The sequence below is a fragment of the Somniosus microcephalus genome, chromosome 13 (genome assembly GCF_052327205.1).
Source record: "Somniosus microcephalus isolate GS21.2 chromosome 13, FLI_Smic_1.0, whole genome shotgun sequence".
NCBI lineage: Eukaryota > Metazoa > Chordata > Chondrichthyes > Squaliformes > Somniosidae > Somniosus > Somniosus microcephalus.
This window is the reverse complement of record NC_140999.1, coordinates 192,380,501-192,404,502: the sequence shown is the minus strand read 5'-3', so window position 1 is coordinate 192,404,502 and position 24,002 is coordinate 192,380,501. Positions and strand designations below refer to the sequence as shown.

At 49.4% G+C, this 24,002-nt stretch overlaps 1 protein-coding gene across 1 annotated transcript in view; it reads left to right on the top strand.

Annotated features, from left to right (window-relative positions):
* Nucleotides 1-24,002, top strand: part of col9a3 (collagen, type IX, alpha 3) — a 190,985-nt gene that overhangs the window by 12,575 nt on the left and 154,408 nt on the right. The window lies entirely within an intron of this gene.

Sequence of the window (24,002 nt, the reverse complement as noted above, 5' to 3'; positions counted from 1 at the left end):
GGGATCTTTTACGTCCACCTGAGAGAGCAGACGGGACCTCGGTTTAACATCTCATCCGAAAGACGGCACCTCCAACAGTGCAGCACTCCCTCAATACTGCACTGGGAGTGTCGGCCTAGATTTTTGTGCTCAAGCTTCTGGAGTGAGGCTTGAACCCTCAATAGTTCAATATCAGCAGATTTTGTAAAAGGCAACACCCAGGCTGCATTATGGATTCAAAATATTATTACACATTTATCACACGCTAGAAAAACATGCCCATCACTTACACGCACTTGAAATAACACCTAAGTTTTTATGCTCAAAGTATTTCTCACTAGATTATTTCAATAATTTTCATATAATTTAGTTAATCTTGTGTAATTTACTAAGGTTCTTTAGGAAAGATGTGACATTTATATACTGCCTCTTCACATCGCCTGCATGTCACATAGAACTTAACATACAATGAACCATTCCTCGAAATGAAATCACCTTTAATAATTTTGATAATTTAGCTCTTAAGCACTATAATTCCTCTTCCAATGAAACAAAGACCAGACCAGGGGGGTAGAAGAGGGCAGTGGACCAGATCAGGGGCTAGAACACTCGAGTGGACCAGACCAGACACTGGAAGAGGACAGTGATAGTGCAAGCCAGGCCAGGAAGTGAATAACACAAAGGGAAATAAGCTACAGGCAGACAGCCAGTATTTGTCAAGCAGGTTTGAAGTGTTGTGTATTGGATTCTTTGTGTAGGGAGGGTTGGGGTTGAACTTTTCTGTATCTCATGCAGCCAAATGACTGACAGTGACCGTGGCTCCCTGTTCCATAAGAAGAAAGGACTTGCATTTGTATAGCACCTTTCACAACCTCAAGACGTCCCAAAGTGCTTTACAGTTAATTAAGTACTTAAGTATAATAATGTAGGGAAACATGGCACAAACAGCAATGGGATAATGGCCAGAAAATCTGTTTTAATGATGCTGGTTGAAAGGTAAATATTGGCCAGGCACTGGGGAGAACACCACTGCTCTTCCATAATGCCATGGGATCTCTTACATCCACCTGAGAGGGCAGATGGAGCCTTGGTTTAACATCTCATCTGACAGACGGCACTGCAGCACCGACATTGTGGCGCTCCCTCAGTACTGCCCCTCCGACAGTGCGGCTCTCCCTCAGTACTGCCCCTCCGACGGTGCAGCGCTCCCTCAGTACTGCCCCTCTGATAGTGCGACGCTCCCTCAGTACTGCCCCTCCGACAGTGCGGCGCTCCCTCAGTATTGCCCCTCTGACAGTGCAGCACTCCCTCAGTACTGCCCCTCAACAGTGCAGCGCTCCCTCAGTACTCCCCCTCCGACAGTGCGGCGCTCCCTCAGCACAGCCCCTCCGACGGTGCGACGCTCCCTCAGTACTGCCCCTCTGACAGTGCAGCGCTCCCTCAGTACTGCTCCTCCGACAGTGCAGCTCTCCCTCAGTACTGCACTGGAGTGTCAGCCTGGATTATGTGCTCAAGTCTCTGGAGAGGGGCTTGAACCCACCACCTTCTGACCCAGACGCGAGAGTGCTATCCAAAGCCACGGCTGACACTCCGTACATATGTTTATTTAATATAATTAAGAATAACAAACCCGCAAGCTCCACCACCTAGAAGGACAAGGGCAGCAGGCGCATGGAAACACCACCACCTCCAAGTTCCTTTCCAAGTCACACACCATCCTGACTTGGAAATATATCGGCCGTTCCTTCATCGTCGCTGGGTCAAAATCCTGGAACTCCCTCCCTAACAGCACTGTGGGAGCACCTTCACCACACGGACTGCAGCGGTTCAAGAAGGCGGCTCACCGCCACCTTCTCAAGGGCGACTAGGGATGGATAATAAATGCGGGCCTTGCCAGCGATGCCCACATCCCATGAATGAATTAAAAAAAACAGAAGTGCCAGGCAATGACCAGCTCCAAAAAGAGAGAGCCTAGCCCCCTCCCCATGACATTCAATGGCATTACCATCATCAAATCCCCCCACCATCAACATACTGGGTGGGTCACCATTGACCAGAAACTCGACTGGACCAGCCACATAAACGCCGTAGCTACTGGAGGCTGGATATTCTGCGGCGAGTGTCTCACCTCCTGACTCCCCAAAGCCTTTCCATCATCTACAAGGCACAAGTCATGAGTGTGATGGAATACTCTCCACTTGCCTGGATGGGTGAAGCTGCAACAACACTCGAGTCTGCTTGATTGGTACTCCGTCCACCACCTTAAACATTCACTCCTTCCATCACCGGCGCACCGTGGCTGCAGTGTGTACCATCTACAAGATGCACTGCATCAACTCGCCAAGGCTTCTTCGACAGCAGCTCCCAAACCCGCGACCTCTTCCACCTAGAAGCACAAGGGCAGCAAATACATGGGAACACCACCACCTCCAATTTTCCTCCAAGTCACAAACCATCCGAATTTGGACATAGATCGCTGTTCCTTCATTGCTGATGATTCAAAATCCTGGAACTCCCTCCCTAATGGCACTGTGGGATCACCTTCACCACGTGGACTGCAGCAGTTCAAAGAAAGCAAGACTTGCATTTATATAGTGCCTTTCACGACCACCAGACGTCCAAAGTGCTTTACAGTCAATGAAGTACTTTTGAAGTGTAGTTACTGATGCAATGTAGAAAATGCAGCAGCCAATTTGTGCACAGCAAGCTTCCACAATCAGCAATGTGATAATGACCAAATAATCTGTTTTTTAGGGATCTTGATTGAGGGATAAATATTAGTCAAGACACTGGGGAGAACTCCCCTGCTCTTCTTCAAAATAGTGCCATGGGATCTTTTACATCCACCTGAGAGAGTAGACTGGGCCTCGGTTTAACGTCTCATCCGAAAGACGGCACCTCTGACAGTGCAGCGCTCCCTCAGCACTGCACTGGAGTGTCAGCCTGGATTTTTGTGCTCAAGTCCCTGGAGTGGGATTTGAACCCACAACCTTCTGACTCAGCGGCGAGGGTGCTACCCACAGGGACACGGCTGACACTCAAGGAGAAGGCCCACCACCACCTTCTCGAGGACAATTAGGGATGGGCAATAAATGCCAGATTTGCCAGCGTTGCACACATCCTGAGACTGAATTTTAAAAAGTGCATGTAATTCAGATCTAGCTCAGATTTTAGGTGATTTTTCTCCCATTTAAACAAACCTGAAATCTGAGGATCAAAATGAAATATATAGCTAATATATTTATAACATTAGATAATTAATATCAGTGCAGCCATTGTAAGATAGAGGCCACACTAACGCTCCCTGTCATGGAGAAGCGTAATCAAATTAAAAATAACTGGAAAGGTGAATGGAATGTTGCCCTTTATCTTAAGGGGGCTGGAATACAAAGAGGTGGAAGTTATGCTACAGTTTATATAAAGCTCTGGTCAGACCCCACCCGGAGTCACTGGGTTCAGTTCTGGGCCCCTCACCTCAGGAAGGATATATTGGCCTCGGAGGTGGGGCAGCACAGATTCCCCAGAATGATACCGGGGCTAAAAGGGTTAAATTATGACAACAGATTGCATATTCCTTCGCGAATAGAAGATTAAGGGGTAATCTGATTGAGGTGTTTAAGATGATTAAAGGATTTTACTCGTTGAGAGTATATTCAAGGCTGAGATCGATAGATTTTTGGACTCTAGGGGAATCAAGGGATATGGAGATGGGGCGGGAAAGTGGAGTTGAGGTCAAAGATCAGCCATGATCTTATTGAATGGCGGAGCAGACTCGATGGGCCGTATGACTTACTCCTGCTCCTAATTTTTATGTTCTTATCTCCTTATTTGATTGGCTAGATAGAGAGAAACTATTTCCTCTGGTGGGGAGAGTCCAGAACAAGGGGGCATAATCTTAAAATTAAAGCCAGGCCGCTCAGGGGTGATGTCAGGAAGCACTCCTTCACACAAAGGGGAGTGGAAATCTGGAACCTGTACGGAATTAATATAGCGGGGCTGGGGTTATTGTCTCTGGCCAGTCAGAAGCCTCTGAGCTGCTCCAGGGACCCCCTTGCGGTTTCGAAGCGCTCCCCTATTCCTGAGTTCTGACCCCCGGACTTATTCGGTGGCGATGTAGACAGACAACAACATGACTCATGGTTTGGGTGCAAAACAGAGCAGTATTTATTGAAAACAAAAGAAAGAAACAACTTAAAATCATCGATATGGCTCTTATGCCTGGTACAACACTTTTGCTTAAATGCAGTACACTTAGTGTCCACTAGAGGGCCCCCTACTCAGTGCAACTCTCCTTTGATTAATACACACAGTACACTCAGTGTCCACTAGAGGGCTCTCTGCTCAGTGCAACACTGCTTTTATTTTAAATCCAGTACCTTTTTACTTTAAAAGACCCTTTACTCACTACAGCACCTCAGCTTAGTGGCTTTTACTTAAAAACACAGCACTTTAATACAGTTACTTTAAAACAGCTAACAGCGTTCACCACAGCACTCCTTTGCTTGGTGCAACACCCCTTTTTAATACAGTTTTAAATACAGTACTTTAAAACAGCTACTCCCTTTTAATACAGTTTTAAATACCGAATTCAGTGTTCACCATCGCACTTCTCTGCTAGGTGCAACACTGTCCTACTTAAATAGGGGAGGAAAAATGGACACGAGGGAAATCGACTAAAATCACAATTCTAACGAAATTCCCACTTTACTCCCACCCCTATTCCTATCCTAAGTTGCCTTGTGGAAGGCCAAAAAAATATATGCTCACCACTGAAAATGCCTGCTCCGTGCCCTGCGAACTTAGATCTTCACTGCCCTGAAGTGAAAAACACCCCAGTGTTTTAAAAGTAAACTGCTGGTGTTTCGCTTCTACAGACAGACTCCCACGCTGTAGAGGGACACGGAGGCGAGGCCAGAGAGCGAGAGAGCTTCTGGGAAGCTATCTTTTATACCCCCTTTTGGGGCCCACCCAGCTCCAGATGTTTCTGGGCTAAAACAAAAGGGATCCAACTGCCCCATTGTCCAGTAATGGCTGATTCATCCAAACCCATTCATTTTAAACTGTTCCTTTTCTCAGTTCAAATGTCTCTTCTGTGCTAAAGCTGCAGTTTAAATGTGTCTTCATTGTGTGTGATGGGCTATTGAACCATTTCCATTCATCCAGATGGGTTTTGAATGTAGCTGTATTACTATGTAAACAGCTTGGGAGGAGCGTAAACAGAAGGCCATTGTTCTGTGGTCACCCAAAACTGCATAGAGTCATAGAGTAATACAGCACGGATAGAGGCCCTTCGGCCCATCGTGTCCGCGCCGGCCATCAAGCCCTGTCTAATCTAATCCCATATTCCAGCATTTGGCCCGTAGCCTTGTATGCTATGGCATTTCAAGTGCTCATCCAAATGCATCTTAAATGTTGTGAGGGTTCCTGCCTCCACAACCCTTTCAGGCAGTGAGTTCCAGACTCCAACCACCCTCTGGGTGAAAAAGTTCTTTCTCAAATCCCCTCTAAACCTCCCGCCCTTTACCTTGAATCTATGCCCCCTAGTTATTGACCCCTCTACTAAGGGAAAAAGCTCCTCAGCATCCATCCTATCTATGCCCCTCATAATTTTGTACACCTCAATCATGTCCCCCCTCAGCCTCCTCTGCTCCAAGGAAAACAAACCCAATCTGCCCAGTCTCTCTTCATAGCTGAAGCGCTCCAGCCCTGGTAACATCCTGGTGAACCTCCTCTGCACCCTCTCTAATGCGATCACATCCTTCCTGTAGTGTGGCGACCAGAACTGCACACAGTATTCCAGCTGTGGCCTAACCAGTGTTTTATACAGCTCCATCATAACCTCCTTGCTCTTATATTCAATGCCTCGGCTAATGAAAGCAAGTATCCCATATGCCTTTTTTACCACCTTATCCACCTGTTCCGCCGCCTTCAGGGATCTGTGTACTTGCACACCCAGATCCCTCTGACCCTCCGTCTTGCCTAGGGTCTTTCCATTCATTGTGTATTCCCTTGCCTTGTTAGTCCCCCCAAAGTGCATCACCTCGCACTTTTCCGGGTTAAATTCCATTTGCCACTGTTCCGCCCATCTGACCAACCCATCTATATCGTCCTGCAGACTGAGGCTACCCTCCTCGCTATTTACCACCCTACCAATTTTTGTATCATCCGCGAACTTACTGATCATACCCTTTACATTCATATCCAAGTCATTAATGTAGACCACAAACAGCAAGGGACCCAGCACCGATCCCTGTGGTACCCCACTGGCCACAGGCTTCCAGTCACAAAAACAACCTTCGACCATCACCCTCTGCCTTCTGCCACTAAGCCAGTTTTGTATCCAATGTGCCAAGGCACCCTGGATTCCATGGGCTCTTACCTTCTTGACCAGCCTCCTGTGCGGGACTTTATCGAAGGCCTTACTGAAATCCATGTATACCACATCCACTGCGTTACCCTCATCCACACACCTAGTCACCCCCTCAAAAAATTCAATCAAATTAGTCAGACATGATCTTCCCTTGACAAAGCCATGTTGACTATCCCTGATTAATCCTTGCCTCTCCAAGTGGAGACAAATTTTGTCCCTCAGGACTTTTTCCAATAATTTTCCTACCACTGATGTTAGGCTCACTGGCCTGTAGTTCCCCGGTTTTTCCCTACTACCCTTCTTGAATAATGGTACTACATTAGCGGTTCTCCAGTCCTCTGGCACATCACCTGTGGCCAGAGAGGTCCTGAATATATGTGTTAGAGCCCCCGCAACCTCCTCCTTTGCCTCACACAGCAGCCTGGGATACATTTCATCCGGGCCTGGGGATTTATCCATTTTTAGGCCAGCTAAAACCGCCAATACCTCCTCCCTCTCGATGTTAATATGTTCGAGCATATCACAGTCCCCCCGCCCTATTTCTATGTCTACATCGTCCTTCTCCATAGTGAAAACAGATGCAAAAAATTCATTTAGAACCTCTCCTACATCTTCCGGCTCCACACACAGATTGCCACTTTTGTCCCTAATGGGCCCTATTTTTTCCCTAGTTATCCTCTTACCCTTAATATACTTATAAAACATCTTCGGATTTTCCTTTATTTTGCTCGCCAGTGTTATTTCATGGCCCCTCCTTGATCTCCTAATTTCTTTTTTAAGTATCCCCCTGCACTTTTTGTACTCCTCTAGGGCTTCCTCCGTCTTTAGCCTTTTGTATCTACCAAAAGCCCTCCTTTTTTTCCTAATCCATTCTCGTATATCCCCTGACATCCACGGTTCCCTGTGGTTTTTGGAACCACTCTTGACCTTTACGGGAACATGTTGCCATTGTATGATCTCAATCTCCCTTCTGAAAGCCTCCCATTGCTCCGATGCGGATTTTCCTACAAGTAGCTGATCCCAGTCCATTTTGGCCAGATCCTGCCTTATCCTATTAAAATCGGCCTTCCCCCAATTTAGAACCTTTATTTCTGGCCCATCCCTGTCCTTTTCCATGACCACCTTAAATCTTACCATATTATGGTCACTATCACCAAAGTGCTCACCTACTAGCACTTTTTCCACTTGGCCGGCCACATTCCCTAGAATTAGGTCCAGTACCGCCCCCTCTCTTGTAGGACTTTCTACATGCTGGCTCAAAAAGCTCTCCTGGATGCACTTTAAGAATTCTACACCCTCTGAGCCTTTCACACTCTGACTATCCCAGTTAATATTGGGGAAGTTGAAATCCCCCATTATTATTACCCTATTATTTGCACATTTCTCTGAGATTTGCCTACATATCTGTTCCTCTATCTCCCCCTGACTGTTTGGAGGCCTATAGTACACTCCCAGCAAAGTGCTTGCCCCCTTTTTGTTTTTAAGCTCCACCCATATGGCCTCATTAGAGGACCCTGCTAATATATCATCCCTCCTTACTGCAGTAATTGACTCCTTAATTAATATTGCGACACCCCCTCCTCTTATACCCCCCCCTCTGTCTCGCCTGAAGATTCTGTACCCCGGAATATTGAGCTGCCAGTCTTGCCCCTCCCTCAACCATGTCTCCGTGATAGCAACAATATCATACTCCCATGTGTTTATCAACACCTTCAGTTCATCCACCTTATTTGCAAGTCTGAAGTGGATAATCCCTTGTGTACACGAAGTCGCAGTTCCTGTAAACAAACATCGATTGTCTCTGCAGGGAGGGAACTCCCCGAACTGCCTTTGATTGGCAGTTTAGTCAGCCACCTTTGATCCTCCTTTTTCATGTCGATTGTCTCTGTGTCCTGACACGAGGTCGGGCAGCCATCTTTGATCACCCCTTTTACACAGACACACACACAAGCTGCTTCCAAGTCCTTTTGGCTTCGGCCATGCGGTCTGACGGCCATTTTTATCCCTGGAAATTTAAAGACACAACGCCCAGGGATTCTTTAATCAAAAAAATTAATCTTCAGAACTGTAAATTATTGCAAATTTTTACAGTCCCCCATCGGATACTAAAACTTGCTTGTAGTATCCTTGCCAAAAGTGAGCAATAATTTCTGACCCCTCCACAAACAACCTTCCCTTATATTTAACTAAATCTATCCTTGATCCCCCGACACCTCCATCTCCCCTGCCCAGAGAGAATCGTAGTACGGCAGGCATCTATTGACAGAAAAACCAACAATTAATTAAAATAATCAATACACGGAGGGGGTCCAATACCCCTGCACCACTTATATTCGCAATAAGTCAAGCATGGAGGGGTTCTATGCCCCTGCACCACTTGTAACACAATTTTAACATCTTTAAAGGGATTGTCATCCAGCCAACATGTCTGCTAAAACGATGGAAGACAAACGAGCTTCCTTTAACTGCAAACAAGCAGTGAAATAATTAACCAGTTCCATAAATTCTTAAATTGTATTTCCAGCAGCAGGTTTTAAATGTTGTGGGCCTCTGTTTCCTGCTGTCCCCTTTTCTTTGCGGACTAGGGGGTGCTTCCTCTCTCGAATTCCACGACTCGGTCCCCTGCGCTTTCCGGAACTCTGAAAAAGACAAAGAAAACATCTCGCCAGGTCCCCTGACTCGGGGAAGTGTAATAAGGTCCCGTGACCTTGATCCATAATACAATCCTAGAACCATACCACACTCAAAACTTATGCACTAATATATCACTGAAATTAAAATTAACACATTCTACCTTAACACACATTCTACCTTAACAACATGTTCTACCTTAACAACATGTTCTACCTTAATAGCATGTTCCACCTTAATACACGTTCTACCTTAAACCATAAATTAAAATTAACCCATTCTACCTTAACACACGTTCTACCTTAACAGCATGTTCTACCTTAATACAGCTATATGCAAGCGCCGCCCATCTCCGGGCGGCCAGCTCAGTCCCTGGTTGGGCTGCCACAGGCTGCTCCTTGCTGCGTGGCTGGACTGATTCCAGCTTCTTGTCCCTCGCAGCTTATGGCTGCTGGTTGGGGACCTCTGTTCTTTGGCCTCTCCCTGGTTCGGGAGACCGCCCTACTCCACTGCAAAGTGGGTGACCATACTTTCTTGGGCTGGGGCACCCAAAGAGATCTCCTAGGGAGTGTTGCCTGGGGGGGGCTACCCTGGCAAGCAGACCCTTAGCTCGGGTCACAATCCCTGCTGGCCGGGGACCTCCTCCTTCAGGTCCCGCCCTTCCAAAACCTGGGCTGGGGACAGGTAATCCCTTGCCACCGGCTGCCGGTGGCTGAGAGCCTTCCCCTTCAGGTCTAAAACCTGGTTCAGGCTCCTCCCCGGAGTCCCACAAGAGAGGGGGAATCGCACAGGCCAAGTGCTGGGGAGCTCCTGTAATCCCAGCTGCCTGTTCCCCTGCCCCCTGCTTAAATAAACTGCACTGTTTGATATAACTGGCTGCCTGCCAGTAATCCTGTTCAAAATCATGAATAGCTCCTCCCCTAACGCAAGCCACTGCGCCTGCCTGTGAACTTGGACCTGCTGGGGGCTGGGGATTTCTATTCTCAGGTTCACTCCCAGCTGCCTGTTTCATTGCCTCCGGCTTAAACAACTTGCACTGATTCGCATGGAACCATTTTGTGCACCGGGGCAATTTTATCGCACAAACCATGGGGCTGGCTCTATCGACTATACTATAGGGTCCCATGTACAGTGGCTCTAGACTCCCCACCCGGGCGTAGTTCCTAACCATGACCTGGTCCCCTATCTCCCACTGATGGCTCTTGTTGGGCTCGAGCAGCAACCGGTTATTCTGATGCTGCTTCCCCATACTACCTGCTGCCTGCCCATAAATTTGTTTTAGGCGCTCGAGGAGTTCTCGGGCGAACTTATCCCGATCTATTTCTCGCAGCTGCCCTTCCATAAGGACTGGGGCCAGGACATGGGTGGGGGTCCTCATAACCCTACCGGCATGAGCTCGTGCGGGGAATACCCTGTACTCTTGGACTGGCTGGCCCGGATCCCCATGAGGACTAGAGGCAGGGCTTCTGCCTATTTCTGGGGTGACCCCACTGTCTCTTTCCTCAGCCTTTCCTTAATGGTACAGTTCATGTGCTCCACAATCCCTGAGGACTGGTGATTGTGAGCTACATGCCACTTCCCCTGAATACCAAGCAGCCTGAGGGTGTTCTGCATGACCTGGCCGGTGAAGTGGCTTCCCTGGTCAGACTCCACAAACTGGGGGAGTCCCCACCGCGAGAACACCTCTCGTACCAAGATCTTTGCAGTCCCCAGTGCTGTGGCTGTTTTACAGGGGATGGCTTCCACCCATTTGGAAAACACGTCAACCAGGACGAGGCAGTATTTGTAGCCTCCCTGGGCGGTGGGCAGGGGCCCGATGTAGTCGATCTGGATCGACTGCCATGGTCCCTCTACCCTCCTAACGTGTTCCATGGACACCTTCCTTCTGTGGGGATCGGGGTTATTTGCAGCACACACGAGACAGCTAGCACAGAACTCGCGGACATCTTCCCGGAGTCCTGGCCACCATCCCGCCTGTTCCACCCATTGCCAGGTGGTCTCAGGCCCGGGGTGTCCCACTCCCGGCTCCTCATGGGCCAGCTGAAGGAACTCCCTCCAGTGTTGCTGGGGTACTACCCACTGTTCCCCCCTGAACAGCATGCCTTCCCTTATGGAGAGGGGGGCTGCGCCGTAAGGGCCTTCTAACTTCCTACCCTCCATTACTGCACTCATGACAACTTTCAGGACTGGGTCCTGGGCTTGGACCGTCTTGAGGTCTTGGGCTAACACTACCCCTAAGCTCCCTTGGGTCCCATCCCTGCCTCTAACTGCCGCCACGGGCCCAGACTCATACGGGTCCCAGAAAATGCCGGTGTGTGCACCCTCCTTGGCCAGCATGTCGGTTTGCTGGTTACCCTGGCTGCGGGGCTCTGTGGAGGAATGGGCCTTCACTTTGTGGATGGAGACCTCGCCTTCCTCCCCCACGGCTGCCAGGATTTTCTCCAGCAGGGGCTTTACTGTTAAGGGCCTCCCGTCGGCGGAGGTATATCCGCGACGGGACCAGATGGCCAGGTATTCCTTACACGAGTTGCAAGTGAACATGCTGTCAGAGCAAATCGTGTACGGGGTAGGGAAGAATTCGGGGTGGGTAACCACTGTAATGTCCGTGTGTAATTGAGACACGGACTGCAGAAGTTGGTTATAACAGGTGTTTACTGAATGGAGACAAAACTGGAACTACTATACAAAGTTACTGCACAGGCTTATATACACGGGTGGTCACTACTGGTACTGCAGTATACAGGGGCTGCAGAATACAGTTCCTTCTTCAAGGTACATACACTACAATTCCTCACCTTTTAGCTAAACAGTACATAACATTCGATTAATAATTAAATAACATATTTACAATTACAGCTGCTATATACATTAGCTGAAGTTAATCAATTATAAATTCAGTCTTTGAGGAGGCTTCCTGATTCTGTCCGGATAACGCCTCTTTGGGGTATCAGGTTCTTCTGGCAAAGTTGATTCGGGATCAACGTCGTTGTTTGGTTCATCTGCTTCCAATATCACCGATTCTGAGGTAGATGCAATTGGTACTTCGGTTTCATCACCAGGTGTATAGGATCGTGGTGTAGATTTGACGTTTTCCAGTGACTCTAGAATCTGGTCAGCATGGCGTCTTACAATGCTCTCTCCAACGTCCACGGTATACATTAGAGGTCCTTACCGTGTGCAGATCGTTCCTGGCTGCCATTTCTCTGTGCGGTCGTCCCGGGCCAAAACTGGTTGACCTATCTTGAAACTCCTGGTTGGCCTTTCATTCATATTCTGAAACTGCCTGTTCTCCACATCTCTTCTGATGTTTGGCTTAACCAAATCCAAGCGGCATCTTAGTCTTCGATTGAAGAACATCATGGCTGGAGTTTGGTTGGTAACCGCATGTGTCGCATTCCGGTAGGCAAACAAGAAGTTATCCACCTTGTGTTGTAGGGGTATGTCTTCATTACACATTGCCTTGATAGCCTTCTTGAATGTTTGAATGAACCTCTCAGCCAATCCATTGGTGGCTGGATGATATGGGGCAGATGTGTAATGCTTAACACCATTGTTCTTTAAGAACCTCCGGAACTCTTCAGACACAAACTGTGGTTCATTGTCGGAGCAAATCTGTTCAGGCAGCCCATTTCTGGCGAATATGGTTCGTAAGACTGTGATGGTTTTTTCTGTGGTGGTTGAGGACATTTTTATTACCTCTGGCCACTTTGAATGTGCATCCACCGCAATTAAAAACATCGAGTCCATAAATGGACCAGCAAAATCAATGTGCACCCTTTGCCATGGAGATGAGGGCCACTCCCATGGATGTAGAGGGGCTTGTGGTGGGGCGTTTTGGACCTTCTGGCATCCTGTACAGCTCTTGGTCATCTCTTCGATTTCTCTATCGATTCCCGGCCACCACACAAACGCTCTGGCTAAGTTCTTCATTTTTACCCCTCCCAGATGACCCTCATGAAGCTCATTGAGCACTCTATCCTTCAATTTGGGTGGAATTACTACTCTGGATCCACACATCAAGGTTCCTCGGCACACTGACAGCTGTTCTCTTCTCGGCGAGAATGCTGGCAACAGTGATTCGCCATGTGCTGGCTATCCCTTCACTGTTAAATCATAGACCCTGGAGAGTGTCGGGTCATTTCGTGTTTCCTTTTCTATGTTTGCATTCGTCACAGGTAGACATTCGACAATAGTCGAGTGGAATATCTCCACAGGATCCACTGCAGGTGCTTCTTCCACCGTCGGCAATGGTAGGCGCAACAATCCATCAGCATTTCCATGCTGTTTAGTTCCTTTGTACTCGATGTCATATTGGTGTGCCCCTAGGAAAAGGGACCACCTCTGTAGCCGTTGTGCTGTCATTATCGGGACGCCCTTCTTCGGGTTGAAAATGGAGACAAGAGGTTGATGATCAGTTAGTAGAGTAAATTTCTGTCCGTGCAGGTAGTGATTGAACTTCTTCACCCCCCACACCAGGCTGAGGGCCTCTCTGTCAATCTGGGCGTAGTTACGCTTGGCTGCAGTTAACGAGCGTGACGCAAAAGCTATCGGCCTCTCTGAACCATCAAGGGATTTATGTGACAGTACCGCTCCAACGCCGTAGGGAGACGCATCACACGCCAGTCTTATCGGTAGTGATGGGTTGTAGTGAGCCAATGCTTCTCTTGAAGTGATCAGTCCTTTACACTCCTGAAAGGCCCACTTACATACATCGCTCCATTTCCATGCTACTCCAGTTTGTAGCAGGGTGTTCAGTGGGTGCAGAATAGTGGACAAATTCGGCAAAAACTTATGGTAGTAATTCACCAATCCGAGGAATGACCTCAGTTGCGACACATTTTCAGGCGCTGGAGCCTTAACTACCGCTTCAATTTTGTCAGGGGACTTATGTAACCCCTCTTCATCAATCACGTGGCCACAATATGATATTTGTTTCTTTAAAAACTCGCACTTGGGGCGATTGGCTCGTAGCCCATGTTCTCTTAGTCTAGTGAGCACCTGCTCTAGGTTGGCAAGGTGTTCACTGTCATTTTCACCTGTCACTAGGATGTCGTCCAAGTAACACTGAGTCCCCGGAATCCCTTGCAGAACTTGTTCCATCGCTCTTTGCCATATAGCCAGAGCTGGTGCTACTCCGAATACCAGTCGATTATACTGGTAAAGACCTTTGTGAGTATTTATCGTGAGATATTTCCTAGAGGATTCTTCAACCTCCATCTGCAAATGTGCTTGTGCTAGGTCAATTTTTGTAAAACGTTTCCCTCCAGATAGTGAGGCGAAAATATCTTCTATCCTCGGAAGAGGATACCGTACTGTGTGAAGGACTAGGTTCACAGTCACCTTGAAGTCCCCACAGATGCGAACCTTCCTTGGCTCCTCAGACTTATTGGCCCCGATTTTAGGGCAGCTGTCGGGCGGCTTTTCATGCGGCCGTGGTCCGAAAATCGCAAAAAAAGCAGGTCGGGACCCCCCCGCCTGATTCCCCGCCCTGTCCGACTTTCGGACTGCCGTTTCCCCGTGCCCCACTTCAGTCCCGCCCGCCGCTGGCGGGACTGCTCGTCGGAGCAATAATCAGCAATGATCACCTTGTTAAGTGCGATTTTCCGGCGCCGTTGCGACTTTGGGGCTTTCCCCACGTGAAACACGCCTGCGGGGAACTCCGCCGATGAGAGCTGGCGTGAAACCAGCTGGCTTGCTGAGGGCTGAAGACATTTGAATAGGCAGCCTTTGCAGGCTGCAGGACCTTGTTGACCAAGGCTTGGGGGAACTTTTTGAAGCCTTAGGAGCAGCTGCAGAAAGTTGGAGCCTCACACACTTCTCCAGTGTGAGCTCCTGGGAAGCCCCTCTCACCACCCTAACTCAGGACCTCCTCAACCGAGGCATCTGCTAGAAGCATGGGAGGCCTTTGGAACCTTCCCTTCCTGGCATTAGAGGATCTCCAACAGCAGAGGAGACTGGAGCAACTCCAGCAACAGCAACACCAGCCGCACCAGCAGGAGCGGCAGGTTGCGGCTCAGCCACCTGGGGCAGCACAGGCCAGAAGGGGCCAGCACATGGAAGGCCGTCGGTGCAGGAGATACCCCACAAACAGGGTCTACAGACACAGGGTCAGCTACCTCAACATGACTGAGCAGCAGTGCCAGAGGCGGCTCCGACTTTCGCGAGAGGTTGTGACTGACATCTGCGCAATGCTGCAGCAAGACCTGGAGCCCAGAGCACCAGGTCCACACTCCTTACCAGTGGCCATCAAAGTCACCACCGCACTCAACTTTTATGCCTCAGGCTCCTTCCAGGGATCAGCAGCAGACATCAGCGGCATCTCATAGGCGGCTGCACACACTTGCATCACGCAGGTCACCGATGCCCTCTTTGCCCTCGCGCACAATCACATCCATTTCACCCGGGATCACGCAAGTGTGAGGGCGCGAGCGCGTGGATTCGCAGAGCTGGCAGACTTTCCAAGGGTGCAGGGCGTCATTGACTGCACACATGTGGCCCTTAGGGCACCCCACCGCAATCCAGGAGTGTTTGTCAACCGCAAGGGCTTCCACTCCCTTAACGTTCAGCTGGTGTGTGACCACAAGAAGGTGATTTTGCACGTTTGTGCCAAGTACCCTGGCAGCTGCCATGACTCCTTTATACTGCGCGAATCTACTGTGCCTCCACTATTCAGTCCGCCAAACGAACTTCAAGGATGGCTCCTTGGAGACAAGGGATATGCCCTGCGCACTTGGGTAATGACGCCATTGAGGAGACCAGTCAGCGAAGCTGAGGAGCGCTACAACTCCAGCCACATGACCACCAGATGCATAATCGAGCAAACCATCGGTTTGCTGAAGATGCGCTTCAGATGCCTCGATAGATCAGGTGGAGCCCTACAGTACTCATCAGCCAGGGTCTCCAAAATCATTGTGGTATGCTGTGTGCTTCACAACATGGCACAGCATTGTGGCTTGCAGATTCCGCAGGACCAAGAGGCTCCTCACAGAGCCGCCTTGGATGAGGATGATGCTGAGGATGATCCTGAGGAGGAGGAGGAGGAGGTGGTCGGAAACGAGCATCCTGCAGAGGCCTGCCAACCAGCGGCACCAGTGCGCGAGAACATTGCTGGGCGGAATGCAAGGAACGCACTCATCCTGGCCAGATTTGCGTAGTCTGATACATCAAACACTGCAGCCTCACTGCTTCTGAACTGACCATGGACATTGGCCCATGCCTGCACTTACCAACAACTTTGACCAGTTTGCAGTCATCTGCAATTTATCCTAAGGCCTCTATGTGACATCCACATTCGCCAAATGACAGACGCCATAACTGCAGCAGCTGGCAACATAAAGTTTATGTACAGGAAAATGATGCCATTAAAACTACTTACAAGACTGGATGGTGGAATAGTTATGTGAATGTGAGCATTGAGAGAGACGGAATGGGTAAGGGTGCATGGATGTGACTGTGAAGTGGGATGTGGAAGAAGAGATTGCTGAAGCTGAGTGCTGTTGGGGAAAGGCAATGGGGATGAGGTTGAGGGTGATGGAAACTTCATACTTGCTTTCCCTGTGCGGTGAAGGTCATGGAAGCGCTTCCTGCACTGCAGCCAGGTGCGACGGGTGACATCCAGAGAATTTACCCCTGCTGCCCCCTCCATCCAGGCAGCTGTGGACTCTTTGGGAGGCCTCTTCCTCCCTGAGCAAGGGTAGAGGACCTCCCTGTGGGCCCTTACCCCATCCACCAAGGTCTGCAATGACGTTTCGTTTAATTTGCCCGCAACTCGGCCTCTGCTGCTGGCAGCAGCTGGTGCAGGCTCCTCTGCCATTGTGCAAGAGTGGTTGAGAAGCCTGCAGAGGTGGAGAAGCTTGCTGGACACTTTGAAAGCACCACGAATGATGACATCATAGTGTGGGGATTTCTGACTCGATTTAGACAATTAGCAAGGCTTCCCACATGCTGGAAATTAATTGGCCAATTGAGGGAAAATTGCGTGGGGCTGGCTGACACTTTTTTATGTGTGTCAGAAACCCCACATTCGGGGAAATCCGACCATTTCCCGCACAAGCCGAAAATCGGGCCCAACGTTGTTTAATGTTTTCTTCATGACAGGAACGATGGGTGTCGCCCACTCACTCCAGTCTACCTTAGATAACACGCCTGCATTCTCCAGATTCTCCAGCTCTGCCTCGACGGCTGGGCGAATTGCATACAGTACCGGTCTTGCTTTGAAAAACTTGGGAATTGCATTCTCTTCTATTTTTATCGAGGCGGTTACGCCTTTAAGAGTTCCCAGTCCTTGTTGAAATACCTCTTTAGCGTTAGCTAAGATTTTTGACAATCGTCCAGGTGTGACGTCGTCATCCTTTTTACCAGCCACAGTCAGTGCCTGAATGGAGTGCCAGTCTAAACTTATCTTTCTGATCCATTCACGTCCCAATAACGGTGGTCAACCATCTTGCAGTATGTACAGATACAATTTCTGCATTTCCTTGCCGTTGTATTCGACAGGCACCCTTATTTTCCCTCTGGGGTATACTTTCTGCCCCGTATATGTCTTCAAGACAATGGATGTGTCTTTCAAGGGTATGTGTGAGAATAGCCGCTCGTAGTCTCGTCGATTCATGACGGTCAGGGCTGATCCTGTATCCAATTCCATTTTGACTTGGGACCCTGCTATCGTGAGGGTGACCCAAATGGTTCGGTGATCCTCTTTTGCGATTACGTTGTGTAGTTTGAGACAGCTTAGTCTCTTGTTCCCGGATTCACTATCGCTCTTCTGGTCTTCGGAACTACTGTCCGTCATCTTTTGTACTTTCCTGTACTGTTCCTTAGTAGTCTTTTTGTTGTCGTTAGTCTTCTTCCCGGACCTGCAAACTCGTGCAATGTGTCCCATCTTTCCGCATTGCCTGCATGTTTTGTCCTTGGACCAGCAGTCCTTCTGGTCATGGGTTGTTCTGCCGCAGCGATAACATTTTTCAAATCCCCGTGTCATTTCATGGGTGCTGTATTCCTATGGCTTTTGCTGTATTTTCGCAGCTCCCCTTGTTGCTGCTTCGTACGATACTGCCACGCTGAAAGCCTTATCTAGCGTCAGCTCTTTCTCTGAGAGTAACCTCTTCTGGGTTCCTTCACTCAGGAGTCCACAGACAAATTTGTCCCGTAGGGTATCTGCCAGTCCTGCTCCGAACTGGCAGTGCTTTGATAGCTTGCGTAGTTCCGTAAGGTAATCAGCATTGCTCTCATCTTTATGCTGATTTCTCTTGTGGAATTTAAATCTTTCTGCTATCAGCAGCGGTGTAGGATTTAAGTGTTCCTGTAGGATATCAACAATTTCGTTAAAACTCTTTGCCATCGGTTTGACTGGAGTGATCAGGTTCCGCAATAGGCCGTACGTTCTTGCGCCCATTAAGTTTAGTAGTACCGATGCCTTTTTCTCATCGGCTACTTCATTTGCCTTGCAATATACTTCGACTCTTTCCACATACGTGGTCCAGTCTTCTATTGCATTATCGAAGGCAGTGATATTGCCAGTCTTCGGCATCTTGGAGATCTAAGATGGCGCCTCCCGCGCTTTGCCTTCTTCCCCGATTGAACAAAATGGCACCTCCTGCTCTTTGCCTTCTTCCCCGCTGGATTAAGATGGCGCCTCCCGCGCTTTCTGCCTTTTCCGCTGCTGCCAGCGCTGTTGCTGGTGTTTTTATGCCTTGATGGTGACGCCCTATGGTCTTCGCGCGCTTCCCCCCGCGCTGCTGCCAACGCCGTGGATAACCAAGCCCAGCTCTCGACAGCCTCTCCTGCAAATCTTCGAATTCGATGAATCAGAGGGCGGTTGCCCACAGTCGACGCCCGTTTCTTCTGTTTGTTTTCTTTTTCTTTTTGGATTTCTTCCTTCTGGCTTCGACCTCTAATAACTTCGCTTCAGGGATGGATCCCCGTGAGGTGGTGCAGAACTGTAGGTAAGTTCGGATCTGTTCGTCGCCAATGTAATGTCCGTGTGTAATTGAGACACGGACTGCAGAAGTTGGTTATAACAGGTGCTTACTGAATGGAGACAAAACTGGAACTACTATACAAAGTTACTACACAGGCTTATATACAGGGGTGGTCACTACTGGTACTGCAGTATACAGGGGCTGCAGAATATAGTTCCTTCTTCAAGGTACATACACTACAACCACGTACATCACCGTGGACAGTTCAGCCTATTGGGGAGCTTGATTGCCAAGGCAATGTTTGCCGTTGGGTCATAGACTCCACAACCTGTGAGTCGTTTGCCAGCAGATACCATGCTGGAACTGTCTACATAGATCTCATGGCCTGAGGGATGTATCCCGGCCCGTAAACCTATGTTCACCTCCCATAACCCTTCTATGGAACACCGATGGGCTGTTCCAGGATATACCATATTGGCCGCGAGCTTTGGCTCGCAAAGGCCCCTTACCCTCAGATCCATCTGCGAGAGGAGGAGGGTCCAGTGCGCAATGCGGGCACTGCTCACTGTCCCATCTTTAATCCTCCCATCCAGAAGCATCTGGGTGGGTGTGTGGTGTGTGAGGAGGGTGATGGGAGAGGTGCCTGTGAAAATTAAAGATCTTTTCACAGCCCAATGTGTGGCCAAAAGGTGCCGTTCACAGTTGGAGTAGCTCCTCTCCACATCCGTGAGGACTCTGGAGGAGTAGACCACGGGCCTTAGCCTGCCATGCCGCTCCTGGAGCAGCACAGCACTGAGACTATCCCCGCTGGCTGCTACCTCCAAGAAGAACTCTTTCCCCCCATCTATGGCCCCTAGAGCTGGTGCAGTCTGCAAGTTTCCCTTGAGTTTAACAAATGCTGCCTGGCAACCCTCATCCCAGAGCCACTCCACACCTTTATGTAGGAGTCGGAGCAGAGGGGCTGCTGTGGCTGCATAGTCCTCAATGAAGTCTCTGCAGTACCCCGTCAGCCCTGGAAATGACCTCACACCCCTGACTGTGTTAGGGACCGGTAACTCTTGTACCGCTTCCCTCCTAGCCTTATCTATGGCCCTTTCTCCAGCGCGGACGGTCAGACCCAGGAATTTGACCTCCTGCTGGCCGATCTGCGCTTTCTTTGGGTTTACCTTGAAACCTCTTTTCCTAAGCAGCTCCAGCAGTTCGGCTAATAGTGGACCGTGCTCCTCTCCTGAATCAGTGAACAGGAGCAGGTCATCCACGTATTGAACCAACTGTGTAGGCTGGCTGAAATCTTTTAAACTATCTGCCATAAACTGGTGGAAGACGCTGGGGCTGTTATGAAAACCCTGTGGCAAGCAGTTCCATGTGTACTGTTGCCCCTTAAAGGTAAAAGCAAACTTGTACTGATCCTCCCTCCTTAAAGGGATGGACCAAAACCCGTTAGAAATATCCAGCACTGTGAAAGTGGTTGCGGATGCTGGAATACTTCCTATCAGATCGGCAACTGCTGCCACCGTGGGTGCACAGGCTGGGATATTGCTGTTAAGCACCCGATAGTCCACCGTGGCTCTCCACGTATTGTCCAGTTTTCTGACCGGCCAAAGCGGAGAGTTAACATGGGTGGCTATGGGCCTCAACACACCCTGCTGCACCAAAGAGGACATGGCTGCCTCCATGTCGGGTTCTGCCTCCTTGGGGAAATTATACTGCTTTTGGGGCCGGGGTCCCCAGCCACTCTAACCTCAAACCCTGTGACCCTCCCGCAGTCGTGTTTATGCGTGGCAAACGCAGCTAGATTAGCCTGCACGACTGCCTGGAATTCCCCCGGGACACCCTCGACCATGAGCCCGAGGTTGTAACCTTCTTTAGGCTTCACAGTGCACAGGGTCCCCTTCCCTTCCTTGCTGGGGATGACTACTACACCTCCCTCTCCACCTGTGTTGGCTCCCCACAGGCAATGATTGTGGAGATCCACGAGGATCCCATGGCCCACCAGGAAGTCGGCTCCTAGAATCCCCTTTCCTCCCTCCGCCTCCCACCTTGCCAGGATACACGTCCATTTGGTCCGTATCGTGCCCAGGCGGATTGAGAGCGGCTTGGAGAATACTCCCGCCTGTTCCTTACCAGTGAACCCCGATAAGGCGTATGGAACCCCGCTAGACAGAGGCGAGGTGGTGGGACTATCCGCGTGGATCACGGTGCATGATGCTCCCGTATCCAGTAGATAGGTCCCTTTAACCCTCTCCACCTCCATCTGTACAAGCGGTCTCTTCCATCCGTCATACCGGAGGTCACACAGGTAGACAGGCTGTGTGGGCTCTAGTCATAGTGGGGCGGCAGAGGGGGCCGGGGGAACTGCAGCACCAGTGGGAGCTGCTATTTTTCCCTGGTTGGTCAGAAGAGACCGCACTGCCTCCAGTAGTGACTCGACTGAGGCGGGGGAAATTCCTGTCTCTACCCTTTGGACTGGGGCTGTGGGATTCTTTCCCTTGCTATCCTTCCAGGGATTCTTACAGTCTTTTCTCCAGTGACCATCTTTCCCACACCCATAGCAATTTAACCTAGCCTGGGAGGGACGGTTCCCCTCCTGGTGCCACTCTTTCTTACTCTGGCTCCCAGGTTTAACCTCATGGACTTTTCCCTTGGGTTGGGGCGTCTCGATACCCCTCCTGTTTCTTGGAGCTGTGGGTGGCGGTCGTGGGACCTCTGATTCCCTGGCCAGCCTTTCCCTGGGTGTTGCCTGTGGGGCTGTTTTACTTAGGTTGCCAGTAAAATCCGGCTGACCTGCCTTCGGGCTGATCAGGCAAATCATCCCCTTTGCTCCTTTTAAAGCCATCTTAAGGCTTTCTATCTCTGCCCTACAGGGGCCATGATCTGCTTCCTCAAACTCTTGCTCGCAGGCCAGCTTATATGCTGCCTTCACTTCCCTAACCTTCTCCTCCTGCTCTTTTAACTCTTGTATGAGGCAAGCGTTCTCCTCCCGCACCCTCATCTCATTGTTCTTTGCCTCTGCAACTAGGCACTTCAGGTACTCTGACTCGTGCCTCGTGTGGCTTTTGCCCTCACTAAACTGAACTACCAGGCGCTCTACCTTGGCCTGGTATTCCTCAACCTCCCTTTCCCTATCTCAACTTGCTGCCCTGGCTTCCCTAAGCCTGCGGGTAACCTAACCACAAACAAACCAGTGGGATAAAAAGAAACCCAATAACTGCTGCTCTTTCCAGACCCAAACCACGGTCGGCCACATCGCACACCATTGCCGAGGGTCCTGCCGCGGTTGCCATTTTGTATGGAATTAATATAGCGGGGCTGGGGTTATTTGTCTCTGGCCAGTCAGAAGCCTCTGAGCTGCTCCAGGGACCCCCTTGCAGTTTCGAAGCACTCCCCTATTCCTGAGTTCTGACCCCCGGACTTATTCGGTGGTGATGTAGACAGAAAACAACGTGACTCATGGTTTGGGTGCAAAACAGAGCAGTATTTATTGAAAACAAAAGAAAGAAACAACGTAAAATAATCGATACGGCTCTTATGCCTGGTACAACACTTTTGCTTAAATGCAGTACACTTAGTGTCCACTAGAGGGCCCCCTACTCAGTGCAACTCTCCTTTGATAAATACACGCAGTACACTCAGTGTCCACTAGAGGGCTCTCTGCTCAGTGCAACACTGCTTTTATTTTAAATCCAGTACCTTTTTACTTAAAAAGACCCTTTACTCACTACAGCACCTCAGCTTAGTGGCTTTTACTTAAAAACACAGCACTTTAATACAGTTACTTTAAAACAGCTAACAGCATTCACCACAGCACTCCTTTGCTTGGTGCAACACCCCTTTTTAATACAGTTTTAAATACAGTACTTTAAAACAGCTACTCCCTTTTAATACAGTTTTAAATACCGAATTCAGTGTTCACCATCGCACTTCTCTGCTAGGTGCAACACTGTCCTACTTAAATAGGGGAGGAAAAATGGACACAACGAGGGAAATCGACTAAAATCACAATTCTAACGAAATTCCCACTTTACTCCCACCCCTATTTCTATCCTAAGTTGCCTTGTGGAAGGCCAGAAAAATATATGCTCACCACTGGAAATGCCTGCTCCGTGCCCTGCAAACTTAGATCTTCACTGCCCCGAAGTGAAAAACACCCCAGTGTTTTAAAAGTAAACTGCTGGTGTTTCACTTCTACAGACAGACTCCCACGCTGTAGAGGGACATGGAGGCGAGGCCAGAGAGCGAGCAAGCTTCTGGGAAGCTATCTTTTATACCCCCTTTTGGGGCCTGCCCAGCTCCGGATGTTTCTGGGCTAAAAAAAAAGGATCCAACTGCCCCATTGTCCAGTAATGGGTGATTCATCCAAACCCATTCATTTTAAACTGTTCCTTTTCTCAGTTCAAATGTCTCTTCTGTGCTAAGCTTTGAATGTAAAGCTGCAGTTTGGATGTGTCTTCATTGTGTGTGATGGGCTATTGAACCATTTCCATTCATCCAGATGGGTTTTGAATGGAGCTGTATTACTATGTAAACAGCTTGGGAGGAGTGTAAACAGAAGGCCATTGTTCTGTGGTCACCCGAAGCCGCAGTCTGAAGTGGATAATCCCTTGTGTACACGAAGTAGCAGTTCCTGTAAACAAACATCGATTGTCTCTGCAGGGAGGGAACTCCCTGAACTGCCTTTGATTGGCAGTTTAGTCAGCCATCTTTGAGCCTCCTTTTTCATGTTGATTGTCTCTGTGTCCTGACACGAGGTCGGGCAGCCATCTTTGATCACCCCTTTTACACAGACACACACACAAGCTGCTTCCAAGTCCACCCACTCATTCCTTCGACCACTGCGTGCCCCACCTATGGCAGAGTCTGTAGATCCCCCATAAGACTCATTAGTCACCCCAGAACCCACAATGTGGGAGTGGAAGCAAGTCAGCCTCGACTCTGGGGGACTGCCCAAGAAGAAGAGAGACCAGAACAGACTAGTTGGGCCGAATGGCCTGTTTCTGTGCTGTATAGTCGATGTGATTCTCTGGGGGGGAAAATTGGCCTTGGTATTCACTATCTGTACATTATAGCATGTAATTAAGTATAACAACTTCTAACTAATGCTG